Consider the following 5,332-nt stretch of genomic DNA (forward strand, 5'->3'; position numbering starts at 1 on the left):
AATGAGTCTAAAAGAGATATTAAGCTCACCCACATAGAAAGTCATGTAATCAATCTCACCATATCTATTAAAGAAGACATTTTGGTATCAACACCTCATTCTATACACTTCATTAGATCTCTTGACTTCATCTCTTAAAGAAATATGTATAAAGAGAAATATTGAGCTCATTCACATGTACAATCATGTATCCAATTATCTTTAATCATACATGTCAAAGAAAATATGCTTTTGCATAATTGAAAATTCATTGCATATAACTAGAATAGTAACACTGCTTGCATATGCCTTGTGCTTTACATGCCACATTTGATTCTTATTATTCAACTATATGCTTGTAAAAGAGGATCTTTTGGTATAAAAGACTTAATTTATATATCATTACTTTTAATGAGATGTATCCATTAAGTGATATATAATGCAAATGAAAGCACACTCATAGGGGGAGCTTATTTATAATCTCTTATGAATGTTTATTGCATGACTTGTTATGCTTAATTAACTTACTTTGGAAATTTTAAGCATGCTACAAAATGACTTGTTGATCCTCATATTCATTCTCATGAGCTTTCATGATTTTGATTATTTTTCCCTCCTTCTTGAAGATATCAAATGGGAAAACTCTATTAGGATTGAAGCACACTTAAATTCATAGATTCGCCTTACAAGGTTTTTGCCTTTTGGCTCATTCTAATATATGCTTCATTTGTGCTTTACAATGTATACTTTGTATACTTTTGCCTAATTGAGTTTATATTTCATCCTTGGTTTATGCTTTATGTATACTTTTGTATATGCCATGAACCTTTATGATCTATTGAACTTATGCTATCAATGAAATCGGTATCTTATGATATAATTGCTTATATGTTGCACTCTAAAGCATATTATAGTCATTACCAATATGAAAAGGGAAATAACATGAAATTAGACTAAAACGGGAAAATAAGATAAAATAAGGTTCTAGAACACTCAAGCATAAAGGGTTTAAATGCACACTTTTCAATGCTTATCACACCCCCAAACTTACATATTGCTAGTCCCTAGTAATGAACTACAAAGGAAATAAAGAAATGAACAACTATACAACTATGAACTAGAAAGTAATAAATGGATAATGCCACTTTCGTAGGGAACACGATTGCATTTAGCACATGCAACAAGCCTTTTAAACCCTTATGTTACCCTTAGTGGATGAGTGAAGTCTTATGAGGGTTTCCAGAAATGATACCCACAAACATTAAGCTCATTCTCTCTAAAGAGGCACCAATATTCCAAACAAGCATTGGGAGAAAACTACCTCAAGTATGCAATTTTTTAGCCAATTCCAAGTAGTCTCCCAAAATCTCAACAACATGTAAGCAAGTATAGTCCTCCACATATCAAGACAATGATCATGCAAATCAAAATAACTCTAGAATCCTTTTAAAGTGGACCATCATCAAATATGTTGTTATCTGATCCAACTAAAGAAATGATCACATCCGGCCTCAAGCTAGCATTCAAATCTAGTACCGATCATCAAGACAAAGAGTGGACCTTTTATTAAAGCTTTATTGTTCTAGGTGTACTTATTCTTTTCACTCAATATATATATATATATATATATATATATATATATATATTTTCTATCCCTAAGGATTAAAGATGGAAGTATAGTGCAATGTGTTGATCTATTAAGCTTTCTAGCGATCTATGAGGTCGAGTGTTAGGTCAATGACTCCCAAACCGGACGACTTTAGGGCATTAGGTGTTTAAACACCCCTAGGGACTTACAAGCTCAAATCGACTAGGCTACAAATCAAAACAACCTCTATCTAATCATTTCCCACTTCTTACCTTTTGGGAGAAGTCCTCAAATTTTTTTATTTACTTTTTGAAACTTTTTTTTTTTTTTTTTTTTTTTGTCAAGTTATTAACCTAGAGTTTGGACCCTCTACCTTTTGGCCTGAGAAATTCAGTGCTTGATGAGGCTATAATCCTAGCTACTTAGTGAAAAGGGTTTGTTATCCACCTTTATCAAGAATGAAAGCTTTCAATGCGCTACTAGCTCAATTGGGATATAACCAAATCAATAATCAATAAAGCATGTACCCCACAAATGAATGCTAGTGTAGAATCCTAGAGTGAATTTCAAAACAATCACAAAATCAAGATAATGTGGACCACAAGTGCAAGCATGATATCAATCTTTCAAAAAATTTACTTCTAAATGGCATCCACAAAGCATACAAGGATTATTGAACTCTTAAGTCAAGCAATTTTTAAATTCTAAGCAATATAGTCCTCAAAAGATCAAAATTATAGCTAGTCATAAACCAATCATAGAAAATCCCTCAAATACACAAGTCATGCTTATAATCTTGAATTGAATGCAAATAACACATATTACCCCCAAACTTAAATGGCACAGTGTCCTCAATGTGCAAAGAGAACAAAAGAAAGAGGAAAGAGTATACTAGTGTAGCTATGGCAAAGAATGGCTGGGACACAAGTATCCAAAGTGGGTGGTGTAAGCCCCCCAAACTTACGATTAACTGTGGTCCTTAAAAGATGGCACTGGGATAAAACCTCATCACATAACAAAGGGGATAATATTGGTGCATAGTGGACATGCAAGTGCAAGTGTGATGGTAAATGAAATAGAGAGAGAGGAATAAGGATGGCCCTAAAAAATATAGGCAGCACTCTCTTACTGAAGTCACTGGTATGTACCTGATAATAGAGTCAATGGACAATAGATATATCAATAAAATAATTTGACATCCAAAAATAGTATAATGTACATCACAGTAGCCGGACCAACAGACTGGCCGCAAAAATAGAATAATAATATCAAAGTATCAAAGTAAGAACACAGGTATAAAGATGATAATGAGAGAGAGAGAGAGAGGTCAAGTAGAGGAAGTTGGTTTGACAGGGCATGAACCCCGAATGTCTCTAAAAATAATCTTCAGCACAGTCAACACATCCATGCAGAGAGTGGTCACATCAGTACTAAAAGAAGCCACATCCACTCAGAGGGAGACAACTGCATCCTCTAATATCTGGATACGCTCCCCTAAGCTGGGTGTTTGAGCTGAGCATCAGGAATGACTGGATCAGGAGACTGATAAGCGTTCTGAATTTGCCCCTAAGAATGTAGTGGTGACCCCTCTAGAGGCTCCTGCTCTAAATTGATGTCCATAAACGCACCATATGCCGCCGGTGCGTCTGTGGCGTCCTCTGCTGCTACTACTGCTGCCTCCTCCTCCTCTGCCGCCAGGACTGTCTCCTCCTCTAGAATCTTAATAAGAGCATTGTAGCTCTTATTCTAGTCCTTCTTGCCATAGTGGCATGCCCCAATCTTAGTGTGCTCCTCCGAGTGAAAAGGATAATACTGGTCCTGGAGGATCTAGGTGATCAAGTCTGTGATAGGGAGGAGCTTTGCCCGCTTAGGCCGGCTCTTGCTGATGTAGTTCGTATATAGCTTTATCATTACACTCCAGTAAAGTGTAGGAACTGAGAACCAATGGCCTATGTAGAAGGCATATAGGGTTGCTAGAAAATCTTCTCGCCTATGAATCTTGTGCCCCGCCATAAAAACATTTCAGTATAAAACTGAATCAAAGAACCACATGCAGTCGGGCAAGTAGGTCCTAGTGGCATAAGTGTCGATGGTAGTGGCAGTTCCATGAAGAGCTATGTCCATTCTCCAAGTGATGGCCTCTGAAGAATCGGGTAGTCTACACCGGAGGGCAGACATGTGGGCACTGGAAAGCTGTAGCCAATGTCTCGACTGTGATGCGGATGAGTTGCTCATCTATAGTAGTCTGTAACTCTACTAGGTTACTCAGAGCCGGCTGGAGGTTCTGGTAGAACAACCGAACGAGCCTCGGGTAAACCGGATTGGTCACTGGGGCCAGAATAGGAGAGATGTTGCGACGGTAGATCTCGTCGTAAGCCCACTTGGTCGCGATCGACCAAGCAAAGAATGTCTCATCAAAAATGGACTTGTGCACCACTGAAATGCATAAATATCTTCTCTTAACTCTGTCTCAGACCACGCCAGGCTATGCCGGTGGTGGTGCTGGAATAAGTGAAGGAGGTGGTGTATGCTCGGCCTTCTAGAGGATAAAGATGAAGAGGTAGATGAAGAAGACGAGGAGCACTCGGACTAAGCAGGATATGGCTCCTCAGGCTCCTCTACTCACTACCAGACCCGACAGTCATATGTTCGATTGGCTATGGTCTTAAACCGAGTCATGGTCTGCAAAAAGAAGAAACAGTTACAATTGTAGTCAGTAACATGAAACAGTATATGAGCTACATAATTGAAAGCACAATAGATAGAAACATTATTGTCAGATGCAGATAGAAAACTCAGAATATAAGCATATGAACCTATCTATGTAAGTGGTAATGTTGCCAAGTATAGACAGTAAATGATCAAATATGTGAAACATGCTAGACATGATAAGTATGGGATATAACTAATGTGAAAAACACATGCATTGGGCATAAACATAATAGTATGAACACAAATGAGGGTATTAGAGCATCAATATGCAAAAATAGTGAAGTTTGAATGATTATAGTGAAGTTCAAACGATAATAGAAAAATGTGATCGATCCAAGTTAGATTGATCATGACATGTATTAGATCGATCATACTCTGGTCAATCAGAGCACTAATGTGATCGATCGAACCTGTTGAGAAATGAAAAGTCACTAATTCGTAATGCGGGGCGAATCCAAATGGTCACTTAAAGGCTCATGGCCCCCTGTACACCTCAACAATGCAACAATGGTCACTTGAAATGGCACGTGACCCCTGAAATCACATTCAGAAACAAAATATATGTACACATATATACATATATATACACATGCTTGCAAATATGGAAACGAAATCAATCGTTAGAAGCTTGAATCTAAGCATGGCAAGTGAAATCATTAAAACAAAACAAAAATGGAAAATGAAAAACTTACCCAAAGTCAGGGAGAAAAGTGGAGATGACCGAGAGAAAGAAAAGTAGATCGAGATTGGAGATGGATGAAATCGAGCTTTGGAACTCGCTGGAGATACGGAAGATGGAGGAGAGACGCCAGGAGAGAGGGAGAGCTTTGGATCGATGTAAGAATCGATCCAAATGACCCTTGGGTCATTTTTAAAAAACTGCTCCCGACTTGTTCGATCGATCACGTGGGTCAATGGATCAATTGAACCTAGATCGATCATGAAGGTGCTCAGATCGATTGAATTTGCAAAATGACAAAATATTTTCAGAATTTTGAATTTTGAAAATTTAAAATATTTTTGGATTTTTGGAATTTTTAAAAATAAAAAAAA

The sequence above is a fragment of the Cornus florida genome, unplaced genomic scaffold (assembly GCF_030987335.1).
Source record: "Cornus florida cultivar Cherokee Brave unplaced genomic scaffold, ASM3098733v1 CherokeeBrave_3.0.0_Hap2_Chr10, whole genome shotgun sequence".
NCBI lineage: Eukaryota > Viridiplantae > Streptophyta > Magnoliopsida > Cornales > Cornaceae > Cornus > Cornus florida.